This window comes from Carassius auratus, chromosome 48 (genome assembly GCF_003368295.1).
Source record: "Carassius auratus strain Wakin chromosome 48, ASM336829v1, whole genome shotgun sequence".
In the NCBI taxonomy this organism is placed as follows: domain Eukaryota; kingdom Metazoa; phylum Chordata; class Actinopteri; order Cypriniformes; family Cyprinidae; genus Carassius; species Carassius auratus.
The window spans coordinates 10,445,550-10,463,668 of NC_039290.1; the positions used below are offsets into that span (position 1 = coordinate 10,445,550).

The 18,119-nt window shown below is 35.9% G+C and overlaps 1 protein-coding gene across 1 annotated transcript in view; it reads left to right on the plus strand.

Annotated features, from left to right (window-relative positions):
• The first annotated feature begins 11,934 nt into the window (after positions 1 to 11,934).
• LOC113065836 (disks large-associated protein 4-like) overlaps positions 11,935 to 18,119 on the plus strand; it is a 107,106-nt gene continuing 100,921 nt past the window's right edge. The window contains exon 1 of the mRNA XM_026237378.1: positions 11,935 to 12,342. The gene's annotated coding sequence lies outside the window, so the exon portion shown is untranslated. The remainder of the gene's footprint in view (positions 12,343 to 18,119) is intronic.

Sequence of the window (18,119 nt, forward strand, 5' to 3'; positions counted from 1 at the left end):
TCATTCTGAGGCATATTTCCTCAGAATGACTGGTCTCATGACCATAGTTTCATGACTATACAACACTAATATGGATGATAGAAAATTAAAAAACTATCATACATCTGATGTCCACTCAGTTCCACTGTCACTGTTGGTAATGTGTGTGTGTGTGTGTTAAGTGCATTAGGTGTGAATCTATCAGGGTGCATTTAGTCTCCAGCGCCAACATTTTACAGAACTGCCACTTTCCTGGAGTCTCCAGAATTACTCGGTGTCAGGCTCTGAGAGACTTAAGATTCCAAAAAATGATTTAATTAGAATACCATGAAGTATTGTGAAATACTATATATTAAGACTTTATATATAGGCTTAATGAACAGATTAGAGTGACTCGTGAAGGACCAGCACCACCTCCTCTTGTCCGATGGTTTGAGGAATATATCTTCCAGAATCTGGGATTAAGATTTAGGAGCTCATTTTTATTCCACCTCCTTTCCTGAAAGTCTGTCTTGCAGAATTGACTAAAAATTAATCTTCACATTAATTCCTAATTATTTTCTAATTCTTTTTGTCAGTTCTTCTTGACCTGTTTTTTTTTCTTCTTTTCTGACCTCATGACCCAGTCAGCATTTTTTGTACAATGGTCAAGTCTTAACTTATCCATTTCTGTATTGCATTTGTGTTTGATATTTCTCATGGGTATTTCATAATTTTCGACTTTACAGTTTGAGTTAAAACTCTATTTTAGCGCATTTCATCTGTAAAAGAAAACAAGCCTAATAATTCTACACATATGAATATAAGGAGTTTTTCTCTTCCAGCTTTCCTGGACTATTGTATAGCACTCATAAATGATTAAATAAAAAATAATGGTAGTTATTAAGATTGATATGGTTTGGAATTGGTAAAATGTACTTGGAAAAAAATCACAATAAAACTATTTTTTTCATGTTTAAGTTTGGAATATTAACTGACATGAATGAATGCTATATAAATATTGTTCGTGTTAACATAATGTTTATAAATGAAATCTTATTGTACAGTGTTACTAAAGTTATATATATATATATATATATATATATATATATATATATATATATATATATATATATTGTTCTGTGAATGTGATTTTAAAGTCTAGATGATTCGGATTAACCCTTTAACTGCCGTATCCTTTAAAACCTCACTGCCAGAGGGATATTGTGAATGCATGTGCCCGCTGGGCACAGTTTACCTGATGCCACGGGGGGGTTATGGCATTGGTGGCTTGAGCCCGCCATCGCTGCTTGCAGCTATATTTATTATTATTATTATAATGTTCATAAAAGCCATATTATATTATATAATTGGGGGCCTCATGCAATTAGTTACACAATAATATGTAATTCTTGCCAAGACTAGTATTTAGAAATGTGCTTAAATTGTTTTCTTGTTTAAATGTTCTTACTTTCTGGTCTTATTTTCCAGTCAACTGCTTTAAATCAGGAATTGCTTTAGAGGAAAAAAATATATGATTTCTTTCTGAACATGTAATAATTTAATTAATTAATTCAACATTTATTATACATTTAAAAAAAAAACAATTGGGGTAAGTACAAGTTAAGTAAGGTAATGCTTATCCTAAAAGATAAAAAGGGTTTTTGTAAGTGCATGAGGTTTATACATAAAAGGTAAGAAACATTAAATATATTCTCTGATAAACAGCTCACTTTTTTGCTTCTCGATTAAAATGATATAGTTTTTGCTACAAATATTGATTAAGAATTAAGAACACTGTTTGATGTTTTTACAGAGAGCAACTTTTTGCCACAATTCAAGGCTGTATATCAGGGTGTTGCTATGCATTTGCTTGGGTGTTCTGTGGATCCTAAAGTGTTGCTATGTAGTTGCAATGGATTTCTAAATGTTTACAAAGTTGCTATACATTCGCTTCATGATTGCTATGTACTGTAAGTACTATGCTGATCTATGTGGGGTTTGTAGTGCATTGCTTTGCATTTGACAGGGTGTTTTAGGCATTGCTATGAGATATCTATGCAGTCATTATGTGGTTGACAATTGGTTGCTATTGTGATCTATGTGAGGTTTTTCTAGTTCATTGCTTTACAGTTAACAATGTGTTGTAGGTCATTGCTATAGTACTGCTATGTCATTGTTAAGGTGTTTTTTTTCTGGTTTATTGTATGCCTTTTGGAAATTGTCTGTCTGATCAAAGTACAGTATAAACTCACTTCAACAAGACACACAATTTTAGTCAAGCTTCTGCTGAATTATGCAAAAAAAAAAAAATGTAATTCTGAATCTCAGTGAAAAAGTTGAACATCTTAAATGCCCTGAAATAGAGCAAACGTAACACTCGCTGCAGGATCCCAAACACAACACAACATCACATGCCTATGATGTCGGCACATTTCCACTGTCGTGATTGGCCGAGCTCAGCGTGAGAGGGTTAGGGTGTCGATGGGTGCCGCGAGGTCTTCCGACCCCTTTAGCTTATTTTAAGCCAAAAACGCCTCCGCAAATAAACCTCCCCCACTGAGAGGAGTAATTGGTGTAGTATCTCCCAGCACTAGCATGAGATCGTGTCTCCTCCACACTGCCAGCGCTCCACGGGACAGACCCATTTCCATGAGACTCCAATGTTAAAAACTTACAGTTTCAAACTCATAAATGAGATTGATATTCTCCTTTTGTGTGGGCTAATCTGCACTTTGTATTTGTAAGGACAGCTCTTGAAAAACTATATTTTCTAGAATAATGCATTTAAATCCGTATCTAGTGATTTTGTGTAAACTGAGTAAGTGTGGAGTATGTGTACTTCACATGTGTGCTGTACAACTGTATGCATGCAATAAACAAGTGCATGAAATACTGTTTTCCACAGTGCACTTACATTTACATTTACATTTATTCATTTAGCTGAGGATTTTATCTAAAGTAGTTTACAAAAGAGGATTCACTGTAAATAAATTTATTGTATCTAAAGCAAAATTATTTTTCTTTTTTTGCCAGGACACTTCGAAAATAATAATCACTCGAAATAATTGGTGGCAATTAAAGCTATATGTCTTTTGACGTTTCCCCTTTTTATTTGATTAAACTACCACAGGTTAAGTTAAAAAAGTAAATTTATAACTGTTTATTATAATAATAACTGCACTGCAAAAAAAAAAAAAAAAAAAAAAAACTCCTTAGTATTTTTGACTTTTAGTATTCCATTGCAAATATCTAATCATTCTTAAATGAAAACACATTTACTTGTGAAGGAATATTACTTAATAACTTCAGTCTTGTTTTCTTATGTGAGTTCATGCTTTAAAAAATAACTTTGTTTTCTGTTTAAATTAAGTTCATTTTTCTTATTTCACTAGCAGATTTTTTTTCTTGTTTAAATCTCAAGCTCACTTATTTTGCTGACAACATTTAATAATTGTAATGGGAAACAAGTAACAAATTAATTAATAATAACAAAACTTGCAATGTATCTCTTTTTGTTAAGGATATTCCAGTTCGTATCCATTACTTGTTTAATTTATAAATAATAATAAGTAAATATATAAAATAGTGCATAAAAGTTTATATTAGCCATTATTGGAGTGAAAATGTTAAGGCATGTTTACACAAATATTCCATTAAAATTACAAACGATTCTTTTATTCTGACAGGACACCGTTTGAGCAGAGACAGAAAATGATAGGAGAGGTGAACTTGAGTCTTCTGAAGCATAACTAAGATTGTGGTTAATCTTGCAGATCATGACTTATGATTCGCGATCCCCAAACTGACTCAAATGATTCGCGAACCCGCTCCGAACTCCCGAATTGACTCAAATGATTCGCGATCCCCAAACTGACTCAAATGATTCGCGAACCCGTTCTGAACATAGACAGTAAAAGAAATGGACACAGCGACCCCATTGGAACTCAATTGAGACAAATGAAGCCCAGTTTTAGCGTTTTTTAGCACTTCCCTTTCTGACGCACAGACTCAAACGAAGCTTGACGACGTCAGCAACCTGTCTGACAGATGTAAATCTTCTAGTAGCTGTGCTTGCAAACTACCATCGTTAATCTTGCAGAGACGGAGAGCTTGAGCGGGGAGTTCTTTGTCGTGAGTGAGCAGGAGTAAGTATTCTGATTAATTATTTTGTATAGTATTTTAAAATGTAACGCCAGTACGCCATATTAAGTTAATTGATGTGAGCTTCTCCACCTGTCTGTACGGTAATGCGACAGAGAGCCGAGTGGTTATGACGCAATCGTTAGCCTATTTTTTACAAAAACTGTTTATACGGGGCCATAATGTAACATAGAAGGTAATGGAGCCCTTTATACATTTTCGTGTATCTTTAGAAATAAATAATGGACAAACAGAGTCTTTAAATGCCTCAGATGTAAAGTTATTCGCTGTCAAAGTGACGCCAAAATGAATGGGAGTCAATGGGAATGCTAACGCAAGTGAAGTTCTGCTAAAAGATGGCAGCCCCCACCCGACTTCAACTTCCGGTCGAGTTCCTTGCCCCTTGGTTCTGAACTCCCGAACTGACTCAAATGATTCGCGAACCCGCTCCGAACTCCCAAACTGACTCAAATGATTCGCGAACGCGTTCTGAACTCCCGAACTGACTCAAATGATTCGCGAACCCGCTCCGAACTCCCGAACTGACTCAAATGATTCGCGATCCCCAAACTGACTCAAATGATTCGCGAACCCGCTCCGAACTCCCGAACTGATTCAAATGATTCATGCTACGGGCTCCCAAACTGAGTCAATTGATCCAAGAACCCTGCTCCGAACTCCCAAACTGACTCAAATGAATGATTAACCCACAGATAAAATAATTGCCCTCATTATAACTGATCTGGAAGATTAATAAACCTCACAATGCTAAATTCTCTGTGCCGACCTAATAGATAATTTTTATTTTCCTTTAGTTTTGCAATTGAGGACTCTGGAAATCCCATGACGGTCCTGTGCTGTTTTAACCTCTACAGAACAGAATGAAGGAGTTTAATGTAGACGGATGGTAACCAAAAGGCTCTGATAGACCTATTTTAAGATGTCTAAACGTCTATTTGACATCTTATAGGAAACGATATATAGATGTATTGCAGATGAGCAAACACTTTAAAGATTAAGTCTTGCAGATCCAAATGCAGACGTCATATAGACAGCTCAACACTGGTTTTCTCTAAGGTGGTCGGATCACATCAACTATCCTTTTTGATTTTCAAGATGGTGACCTCTTGGTCAGGTGCTAAATTATGTGTGTACTCTTCCACATACTATTGTTTATGAATACAAACCCCTGAAAATGTAGAAAAATGTTTTACTCAAAAATTGGTAGTCAATCACACAATTAATTGCAAAGAAATTAAGTGCATTTTAGCCCTTGTGGGGCCCAAAATAAATACCACGGTAACATTTAGAGTAGGTTTAGAGTGTATTCAGATTAATACAGCAGCGACAGCGGTCATGATTCGAGTGGTTTGTGGTGAACAGAGCACCATTAACCTGTGACGAGCGTTTCTGTTTTTAATCTTTAATGCAAATCGCATTTCTGTAATTGTAGTGTACTCATGTGACGTGTCATGTGTCCTGAATACAGCTGTGTTTCATGAATAACTGAAGAGGTGAACACTTTCTGTTGATTGATGTTGCCTATTCTTCTGGTCTCTGTGGATTTGGTTCCTCCTCCAAAGTGCATTTGCAGGGTTTTCTCCTATTTCATAGTCCAGAAAATGAAAATGGTGCATTTGATCACTAAAAGCACACATGATTTGAGAAAGGACGAGGCGCTCTGATAGACGTTTAATTCTTCAGTGTGACTGCAAGTAATAGTGCTATTCATACAAAAACACTTGTTTTCTAGACTATTTGCCGTATGGAAAGTGTTTCTGTTCTCTTTTGGAGGATTGGGAGCTCAGAAAGGGTTGCAACATGCACTCCAGAGAATATTTTGTGCTGTGAAGATAAAAATTGTTCTCGGTGGGGGTTTGAGATGAGTCATTTTCACAGAAGTCCTTTTTTAAAGATCACACTCCGGTGGAACAAACTCAGTGTTATGGCACAGTCGCCTTCTGATGGTTTTTTTTATTTAAAATTATATTTAGTTAAAATCAATTTTAATCTTTTTTTTTTTTTTTTATGCACTCAACCTTACTTTTTATTACCATTGTGAGGAATGAGATTAAAGTAATTACAGCTGTGACATTTAACATCTATTTTGACTCATTTCACTGAAGTTAAGACATTCGTTTTATTATAATAACTGGACCCCGCACTGAAAAGTGAATGTGAAATATAGTAAAGTCACATGACAATCGCTGAATAATGTTTACCGATTCACTTGCTCTTTAAAAAAATTAGCAAAAATTGTTGGATCTGTGGCAAATTGCCTTTGTCCCACTTTGTAAATGGAAAAAAATAGCACACAGTAGTACATCTATCATTCCACTCTGAACACAGCCTAAGGATTGATCTCAAAAAGTACTTTGTCATCCTGGAAATCTTCCAGTTTTTTTCCAAAATGTATCCATTACATGATTATTCTACAAAAATAGTTGGGGGGCTTTTAAAAGCATCTCCTTTACAAACCTTGATATTTTTCCCTGTCCATTTCTCAAGAAGCAAGGAAGGGTGTGCTTGAATAGCATAACACCTGAAAAAGCTGAAGCCCACCTAAAAAGTGTCTAGAATCTCTTCTGCTCTCATCTACATCACCAATAACGGCTTGCATTATGCTCACACTTCGAGGTATCTGTATTGAGATGCTGCATTGGAAATGAGGTCACTGTTACAGTAATAAAAGCAAATATGACAAGAGCAGCAAAAGTGATATTCTCCATCGTATTTGAACACTTATGGAGCCAGAAAGAAGCCAATATCACTCGCATACACTTCTGCTTTCAGATTCACAGTGTTGAGATTATGGGTTTAACCAATGAATAATTTTTTTTTTTTTTTTTGTCTGTAATGCTTTTAGTGATGGCATATTTAAGTTGCAGAATATCATCTATTGACTGGAGCAACCTAGCAGCTGAGAATACCTGAGAAAGCACCTCGATTTTAGACCCATCTATCAACACTAGAAAACACAAGAATACCTTAGAGGCTGCACAACTCTGTAGACACAACTCGAAATGAGCCCTGCACAACAGAGACACCCTAAAGGAATGCTTACACTCATTTGCATACTCTGCCCTTCTCCACCACATCCCATTACCAGAATTCTTTGGGAATGTTTTTTCTGCTCCTCCTATTCCAAAAAGATCTAATGTGTTATTTTCCCTCTCCGTTTCTCCTCATTCCCAGCTCCATTTGAGCGCAGTGGGGTTATTTATGAGAGAGATGAGTGTCAGGCGCTGGAGGAGATTTCAATCACTGCAGATCTGTGGCTGAGGCCCTGACCTCTTCCTGTAAAACACTTTTCCTGGAAAGAGGAATGGGATCGAAAGAGAAGAAGCAGGGTAAAATCATTCACATAGCCTCATTTACAATGACGCAATTAATGACGGATAAGATGTGAGTCGCTACTGAGAACAAAAACATCTTCATTTGCATTGAAACGGCTGGGAAAATCATAAGCATGCTCATCGTTTACAGTTTCAATTTCAATGTCTGAACATTAAAATGGCTTGGTAAAGATACAAAGTTTATGGACGTCCCTTGTTTAGGATTCTTGTCAAAAATGAAAATAAAGAAATTTTAAAGCTGAAATAAAATAGGTTTGAGTTGAGGATACTACATTTACTAAAACAGAAATGTAAAAAAAAAAAGATGAATAAAAATAGTTTAAAACAATTAATAAAAAAGTCAAAAGTGCATGACAAAAATACTAATACTGAAATAAATAAAAAAATAAAAGCACATAACACAATTATTAAAGCTAAAACTGAAAATATAAAAATAAAAGCTAAGTAAAAATATTAACAAATACTCTAAAAGTATATAAATAATACAAAATTAACACCGGGGATGAATTGACTTGGATCTGTTGGCATCGTGACCTCTCTGGATTTAATGACCAGCCGTTCTGATGAAGATAAACAGTTAATCCAAGACTAACACATCATTACTCTTTCCCGACAGCTCTGAGTGTAGTCCTCCAGACGTATGTGATGCTTTCATCGTGTGCTTGAGAGGATTCTGGCTTTGTTTCTCTCTGATGAGGGTGGCGTGTTCAGGGGTTATTTGGAAAATAACAGTCTTGCCTCGTTACCATTGTGTCCTTGAGGAAACACACTCCACCCTTGGTTTTTCTCTATAATTAGTGTACAGTAAGTCACTTTCCCTAAAAAAGCTAATGTTAAATTACCAGAAGCAAATGCTAAGTCGTGACATTGAAAGCGTAATGAAAAAACAATAGTATGAGCAATCTGCAGCATGATCATTTTATACTGTAAGGGCTCTAAACAGATTCATATGCATAAGAACAAGTTAAAAATGTCTGAAAGTTATTGTTTCCAACAGGTTTTTAGTTTTTATTAATTCAAATTTAGATTTTTTTTCAATATTTTGAATGTTGAAAAAAAAAAAAAAAAAAAAAAATATATATATATATATATATATATATATTGTTTTGTATTTTAAAGTTTTAGCAGTTTTGTAGTTTTGTAGTTTTCTTTTGTAATTTATGTTTTTTTAAATTATGTAGTTTTTATCATTTCAGTTTTAAATAATTATTTCAGTTTCAGTTTTAGTTATTTCAGTACATCAAGTTAAATGAAAATGAATAATGTTGCCTTGAAGTTATTTGGATTTTTTTTTTTTTTTATGAATATGTTTTATATTGTTTTATACAGTACAAATATATTTTATTCCAGCTAAAGTTTTTTTTTTTTTTTTTTATGACACGTTTCTTTATTGATTTGGTCTTCCATTGTTCAGTGAACGGGTGTAAAATACATCAGGAAGCATGTGAAGAAGAAATGCACTGAACTGTATTTCTGAATAGTAGTGCATCATTATGAGACTCGCTGGAATCAGTTTTTTTTTTTTTTATCTGTAAGTTGCATAACACACTTTCAATCAGCAGCAATGGATGTGATCTGGTCTCAGATCTGTATGACAGGTGCAGAATGAACTGCAAAATCATCTAACCCTAATCTGCCCTAACAAATCGTATCACATCAATCTTCCCTAACTGAGGGTTGAGGCTGGTGCACCTGTAATGCAGATCTCTGATGAACGCTTGATTCTTTTAGCCCTGTGTTTGAAATCCTTCATTCTTGCTCTCTGAAGCATGTGGGTTTCCTCTGGAGAGCAGGTTTACAGGTGCGTGTGCAGGAGAAGCTGAATGAGAGAAGCGGAGGCATATGGACTCAGCAGCTGAATGTTTGTCCCTGCTGGTTTGAGCTCAGATCTGTGTCCAACTCAACTCTGAAGCTTGTTGATGTTGACCCAAATAACATCTAGATCCATAATCTAGATCATTTGAGCTACTTTTAAAGTTTGAAAGCTGAAAGTGGCCCGTTTGTGCAACTTATAGATTTGAGGGGTTTAGAAGCATCTTTTCTCCAACTATGGAAAGTTTCCTTATGATTTGACAACCATAAAATGTTTAAAATATTATTATTTTTTTCTTAATTTTGAATAATATATATATTATTAATGTATCTGTCTATCTATCTCCTGTTGTCTCTCACATCCAAATCCACCCACATGTTTGTTTAGAGCTGTTTTGGCTTTTAAAAAGTGTTTGTTCTGTGCATATTTCTCACCCGATTCATATTTTAGCTGAAAGCTATATTGCAGTTTGTTAAAATCATCTTAACGATGATTCAAATCACAAGACTTTATCTGATGGACTGGAGTGGTGTGGATTACTTGTGATGTTCTTATCAGCTGTTTAGACTCTCATTCTGACGGCACCCATTCACTGCAGAGCATCCATTGCTGAGCAAGTGATGCATACTCATCCACAAATTGTCAGTTTTGGGTGAACTTCAGATGTAAAACGTGAAATTTCTTATTGGGATACAGTGTTTAACATGGTTTGTCTACCATAAAATTACTTTCTTTGTCTTCATTTTGAAAAATATAGCTATCGCTTAAAAAAAAAAAAAAAGTAAATTATTTTCTAAACGTATAACCTCCTTGTTGATGTTTAACAATAAAATGCACATTCTGTTAATTTTTAAATCACTCTTGAAGTCTCCTTTACTGTTTAAAAAAACTAAAACAAAACTTTTAAGGTACATTTACATTAATTTAGCAGATGCTATATTCAAACGCTTGCATAGAGGACAGAAGCTGGGCAAGCAATGAGTCTATCAAGCAGTTATCTGATGTGACCTTCAACTATCAAGCTGAAACCTGCTCTTATAAGCTCCAGCGTCCAGTTTCATCATTTAAAACTCATGACGTGGGTTTTTTACAAATGTTCTTGCCTTTCACTCGCCCTTTGGGAGCAGATGAGCATTTGATGTGTGAGTGAAACTTCTACATTTGTGTGTGTGTGAAGCGGTCGAACCTTCTGCTCATCCCCTGCGGCGTCAGTGATAACAGCGACAGCAGAAACATGACATCCGTTCCTCTCAGCTGGGGATGATAGCTCATCCTTAAGAAAGGAGAGGTCGAGATGTCAGAGCGGCCATAGCGCTGTTTAATAACACATTTTATGACCTTGAGTGCCTGGCCTCATATGCATACATGTGTGCATTTACATGCAGCATCTTCATATAGAGAGTCTCTGGAAACACACTTCAAACATTAAACCTAGTCAAGTGCACAAGCGCCTGCGGACATGAAGGGCTCTCGCTAACATAAGAGTAATCCAAGCTTACATTCAGTGCTGAAGCACTCCGCTCGACTCTTTGCATCTCAATCTCTCGTTCATCAGTTCACACACGTCCATTCTGCCCTTAATGCTGAGCCCAGGGATGTTTATCTCCTTGAGCTAAGTTTAAACTCTATATGAATGCAGGTAACCAGAATGAGTCCGAGCCCACGTTACAAACATCATCATCATCATCAACACTTCACTCTGAAAGCTTCTCTGCACCTCTCCGTATCAAAACTGCTTTATATACAGTCCATAGAGACTGCTTGCATAATAGACTGCTGTGCCAATGTTTCCAATAATCAATCAATCAGTGTTTGAAAAGTGAAGGGATGCAGACGTTTCTGAAAGTTGAAAGATGTTTCATGAGAAAAGTGAGATTGCTCTAGCTTTTAGAAATTCATTGCGTTCTCAGCTGTTTCATTTACATTAAGTGTATTTTCTCTCTCAAATAATCAAACTAAATTCATTTGTAGCTAGCAAATGAGAGATCACTGGGGTCTTTTACTAGAGCAGCAGAATCTGAGAAGCAGGAGAATGTACGTAATTGCTTTTAATTAATCTCAGTGCTCAGATGTTAAAGATATCTGATTTGCAAATCAGATGAGAAATATTTGAGATCATATTGAAGAATCTGACTTTTCAGATTGAGACCGTTTATATGTGAAACATGGGCTCTTTATTTAATATTATTGCTGTCTAGAACCAAATGAGATGTTAAAGAGATCGCATCTGTGATTTTTCTAATGAATAATTTGGTATTAGAAGTATTAGATGAGATTATTTGAGTTCATAAGGAAGAATCTGACTTTTCAGAGCGGAATTTCAGTGCAATGCAAAGTTAAGCAGACATTGTTGGGATGTTTAGACGAGAAATATTTCAGACCAATGTAGATTTTCAATGCAATGCAAATTTGAACACAGTTTGAGACACATCATGGGGTCTTTAAGGAGAGAATTCAAGAGAAGCATGAGACTGTCATTGCTTTTTATTGAAATTTGGATCGAGATGTTGAGAAATATTTGAGTTTGCATTGAAGTATCTTATTTTTTAATGTAGATTTTCAAAGCAATGCAAATCTGAACATATTTAGAGGAAACCTGAGATCACTGCCTTATTTTAGGAGAAAATACCGAGGAGCAGGAGACTGTAATAGCTCTCCATTCGATCTCATCGCTGTCTATGAGAGTAGATTGAGATGTTGAGGAGATCTCAGTGCTATTTTTTCTGTCCTCTGGGATGTCCAGTCATCTCTACACCCCCGTGTTCACCGTGTGATGTGAGACTGAAGCGCTTCTCGCGTTCATCCAGTGTTTGGTGTGGGATCCGCAGCAGCAGCTCGTCACGGAAACCCGTCGTCCTCGTGCAGGGATGTGATGCGCGCTCGCCGTTTGTCTTCAGCATTATCGGCGCTGGCGGAGGAGCGGACGCACGGTAGCGGATTCTCTCCTCAGCTTCACTAGAGGATGTACCGTGTTACCGGAGGAGGACGGCGGAGAGTCTTTCCGGGGGCCCTTCCGTGAGAAACGAACGAGGACGGAGCGGATAGACACGGATTTTGGACTCGATCTGTGCGGTGAGTGAACCTGATACTAACACTGTCGTGCTAAACATGTGCAAAAATGAGTGGCACGCATGCATTGACGCTGCTGTCAAACATGCATGTAAATTCCTGCTGCATCGGGGCTGACGCATTTTGCAGTTGTCTGTGTGCCAGGAGCCAAAGCTGGAGCTCCATTCAGTCTCGGTGCTAAAGTTATTTAATATGCGTTGATTAATTTTCTGGCATTCACATTTATGGAAGGTTTGCTTTGGCATCTTCAAAGAAATTTTTTTACAAGACTGTCTGTTCTCATATTATATATGTCAAAGTTGTTTCATTCCATTAATTGACTTTAATCGGCGCACATCTCGAGTATATAGGCGCTATATTTTTGTAAATGCAAACTTGGCGTCTTATTTGTCTGTAGATTTTCTGAAATGCATCACGGTTAACTCTTTAATGCCTGTGTAGTTACTGTAAGAGATGCTGATATGTTCACTGACAAGTAAACTGTCAGTTTATGTGAAAATATCTGTGATTTTTTTACACGTACTTTTAAATTTAATACACAATTGTTTGGGCATCTTTAATGGGGTGCTTTAAAAAATATATTTTCTCAGAGTTAATGCAATTGATCCTATACATATCACAGTTGGTGTACATTCAACATAGATGTTGCATAACTGTAAAAAGAGCAGATGTTTCTGTGTTAACTGACCCTTAGAAATGGCTTGACTTGAGTTTCCAGGTTCTTTCAGTCATAAATGTTTTACTTGAATGAAAATAAGCTATTTTGTATATGCATCTGTAGAATATCTGTTTGTAAGTGTTCAGTGTTTGTCTGCAGCCTGTCTGAAATGCATCATTATCTCTTTTAGTTCATTATCTAAGGAGTTGCTGTAAAAGAGACTATTAAACTAAATGCTTCCTTTGAAAAGGCAGAGATTCAGTGCATGATATCACTTGTCAAGGTACTTAAAGGGGTAGTTCACCCAAAATGGAAATACTGTCATCACTTACAGTATTTTTCTGTGGACAACAAAAGAGTGGTTGATTTTATGCCACAATGCCCATCCGTAGTGACCATGCATGTTAAGCTCCAAAAATTTAAAAAGTATCGCTTTTATCGATAATGCATTATGAGGTAATTTGTGTGAACTTGATGCATCCAGGTATCCCAGAATGCATTTCGCACCAACCAGCAAGTTTTAATGGCAGAGGAGAAAACATGCATTCAGTGCTCATGAATCCTGCTGAATTCTGGTTCTGATGCCTCTATAGTGGTTAAACATGAGACATAATTCATTTTGAGTAAATCTAACCGGCAATCTTTAGTCTCGTGAATCTATTATTTATTCCTGGTCATATCGTTTTGGCTGAGCACAAACTTATGTTTCATAATTGTATATATTTATTTAACTTTACCGTAGTACAGCACTGTCGTTGTAGCATGTTTGACTGAATTGTTTGCTATTATATAAGCATCTTATAGTTTTATAATGGCTATTATTATTCATTAAAACTGACCTTTAACAAAAATAGGCAGTGTTGTGCTTTAGGTCATATTTTATTACACATACAGTGAAGATAATCAGAGTATGCATGCACATATGTTTTATATTTTTAAAAAGGAATGAAGGACTTGTGTTTTACATAAATATTTTTTGTCAATTGTATACGTAAAGTGAAGGTTATCAAAATATGTATTAGTTGTCTTAACTACATGTTTTTGGCTATTTTCGTTTGCACTCCCGAGTCGAACTTGCCAAGTCCAAACTACCAAGAATGCAAGACCAACATTTGCATGCATACTTGGTATTAATAAAGTACTATGGTTTGTTTTTAAAACAGAAGGGAGATGTGTTAACACCATTGACACTTGATCACACATTGGGTCACAAAATGGCATAAATAATGACATTAATTTCGGTCTGTTTGAAAAATCTGTTTAGGGATTCTTGAACGATTCTCCTTTTGTTTTCCACTTAAAAAAACACAACAAGATAGGGGTGAGCATTTTTGGCTTGTTTAAAACAGAATTTTTGAGCTGTGTTTTAACTTGCCTCCAGGGCGACTTTCACTGCTGGTTTAAGCTCGAGAGACACAAACACTTCTGTCGCTAAACTGTAAGCTCAAACCAGTCAGAGTTTGAACGGGGAGTCCAACAGCTGCCTGATTTAACATGTATTTAGGGCTTTTCTCCCCCCAGATGCTCTGTTTCGCGCTGGTGTGGTGCGCGGTTGTGATTGGTTCTCTCCACAGGTTTCTATTGGGATGAACGTCCAAGGGACCTTCTTTAATTAAAAGCCTGTTGTAGTGGCGGGGGGTTTGATTGATTGTGCTTTTGGGTGTTGTGGCAAATCTAAAGACCACACGAAGGGGGTCGCTCGGCTCCACAAAGGGCTTGCGAGAATAAATCAGCATTTAAAACAAACATCGCCATTCGTCTCAATTAGCGGAAGAGCAGTGGGTCATCAGCGCAGTTTAGATGAAGGAGGCCACAGATCTGAGTGAACGCAGAACCGGTGTCTCTCCGCCGCATGACACAACCATTAGACAGCAGGCGCTTTTAATGAAACACTTTATATGTGTGATGTCAACAGGGATTTATCATTTGGCTGTGATGCAGGATATGTCTCTAACAGTGCAATCAGCATCCAGAATGAACCATTTACACAGCTGCCAGTGGCATGTGGATGGAGAAATGTCATTAATAGGATATGAGATGTTGTACATTATGATGTATTAAAAAATATGTTTTTGTGCCATTGACCATGCATGGAATTACTTGTAGTTATTCCCTCACTAAGGCTGCACATTTCATTCAAAAATATAGTAAAAACTTGTTAATCTGAAATAGTGTTATAATTAGCTATTATAGTAATATTGTTATAATTGCCTTCAGATATCATTATAATATGCTGATTTGCTGCTCAGGAAACATTTATAATTATTATCCAGGTTGAAAACAGTTGATATATGGCACCTTGATATATTTTTCAGGCTTTTTTATGAATTAAAGTCATAAGAATTGATACAAAAACTTTTGTAACATTATAAATGTATTTACTGTCATATTTAATCAGTTTATTAATGCGTCTTTGCTGAATAAAATTAATTTATTTAAAAAAAAAAACTTTCTGAGCCCAAACTTTCGAACCTACATAAACCTTTGAAACCTTTTATAATAAACCAAATATTTTGTTTAGAAGATGATGTTTTACATGTCTTGTATTTGATTCAGTGAAGGTCAAACTATCATCCTACAGTTCAGTTTAAGCCGTATACAATGTCGCCAATTGGCGAGTAGCTGTTCAGTGTATTTGCCAAGGCCAGTTTTTACTCGTATTTTCCATTTGGCAAGTGTTCATTTTGGACCCCGCATTCAATGCTTTGAAATGAGCAGCACATCAGTGTTAAATGAATGTTTGAGAAGACGGCAATGCTGTCAGTAGTGCTTTGTTTGAATGTAGCTGCATTACCAGGCCATAAAAAAATCATGGTTTACTGTTGCCTGTAGCAAAACGTAATTGGTTTTCATCTAGTTAATAGTGACTGTTGACTGAAATTCTCCTTAAACCAAGAAAAACTGCTCCAATCATTTACCAATGATTGAAAATATGTTTGTTTAATAGAGAAGTTTGCTGAAAAAGTCCTCACTCTCAGGCCATCCAAGATGTAGATGAGTTTGTTTCTTTATCGCATTCGAAGAAATGTAGGATTGCATCACTTGATCAGCAATGGATGCCCTGCAGTGAATGGGTGCCGTCAGAATGAGAGTCCAAACAGCTGATAAAAACATCACAGTAATCCACACCAAACCAGTCCATCAGTTAACATCTTGTGAAGCCAAATGCTTCATGTTTGTAAGAAACAAATCATTAAGACATCTTAACTTAAAACTGTTGCTTTCAGCTAAAATATGAGATAAACATGCAGTTTTTGGCTTCAAAATACATTAATTGATTGACTGGACTGGTGATGTTTACTTATGGAGTATGGTAATGTTTTTTATCAACAGTTTGGACTCTCATTCTGACGGTACCCATTCACTGCACAGGTCATTAACGATGCAATGAGTTGCTTGCTGATGTTAAACATTCTGATGTGTTAAATCAAACTTGCATGGCTGGAAGTGTCAGCATTCACTATTTTCAGGCATTATTGTCATTTTGATTATAAAGAAAAGCAGAAAACTAACTTGGCATTTGATGCAATGGGGTAAAAAAATCAATGCGAGCATATAAAGCAGTGTGATACTCTTAGTGTGTGTGAACTGGATGCATAACATCATCCGTTTCTCTGGAGGTGAGGTTGTTTTGACACATGCAAGACAACTCAGATACGTTCAAAGTTTGTCTTGTGCAGATCATGCAGCAGAGCAGAGAACCGAAGCAAGAAGCCTCTGTTTTATTTTCTTTTTCTTCTTCAGTGTTTTTGTGCTTAATAAAGCATCCACATAAAGTGATATGTTTTTAATGAAGCTTTATTGTTTTTATTTAGCATGCACATATAACATACAATAAAACTCTCAGTTACCGCTCTGCTGACGTGTATCTTGCATTGAGGAAAGAACAATTAATGAACAATCAATCTGCTGTCCAATCAAACAGACCTAGCGTTATGACATCATAACCAACCTCATATCATGACATTCATACTTAGCTCAGTAAATGCAAAGTTATTATAATAATAACAAACCATTGAGTGCTAAGCTGGCTACTTTATTAAAAACAGTTATATATGCACAAGAATATATCCACATTTTTATGTCTTCAGAAATAAACTTTATGTAGTGCACATATATTTCAGGCATACCTAAAATAATTGATTGTATAAAAGCTAAATGCAAAAAAAAGAAAAAATGTTTTTATCTTTTTATTCTTGTGCAGCCAACACATGGCTATTTCTGAATCTGGAGCCCATAAAAAGCTCATAAAGTGACTAAAAGTAGCTCTTTACCTCAATAATGTGTATCTGTTGTCCTTGAGTGTGGATGTATTTTTAGAGAGGCCACTTTTACACCAGGGGGCTTTTGTAGATAAAATGACAGGTATATTTATTTATTTACAGTAAAGCGGTTCAAGATGAGAAGATAAAAGAGATCTGACAGAAGAAGGGGGTCTTTGTTGAGTCGAGGTTGAGTGTTTATTTACAGATTGGATGTGTCTGATCTACTGTCATGTTCACTAGATGTACTGTATTGTGATTGGTCCATGGCAGATATTGTTATAATAATGTATTTTCCAGAATATAAGCCAATTGTATAGACAGTGTTGTAGTTATCATGTATTTTTTGCTAGCCAAAACCTAGAAACGAGTTTGCATTTTAGCACGTCCTGAAGTCAGTGGTTTTTAAATTTATTTTGGGTTTGAGTTGTCTGAAGCTTAATGGTGGTGTAGCCTAGTTCATTTATAGTCTACTTTTAGCATTTTACTTGTATTTAGGCTTCAAAGTTGTGTTCATTTTTTAATATTAGTGAGCAAAACGTAATTATCATAAACTTTGGTTGGTCACAGAGCTTATTTTCTGCACTAATCCATAAGCTAATGAAAAATCCTAATAGGTTTTTGCAGAGGGAACCAGGGTGATGCCAACTTTCCTATAAAAATGTTTTATCACTTTAATTCTATATACAAAGACCTTCTGGAATACTTGATTTAGATTGGTCCTTGGCCAATATTGTCCAGAATATAAATCACCATTTATCATTTAAGCGTGTTGGAATAAAGTCACTTATAATAATGCATTTAGAACACATTTGGATTTTAAGTTTATTCAGTTTCGCTATATGGTCGTTTTTTTGTTG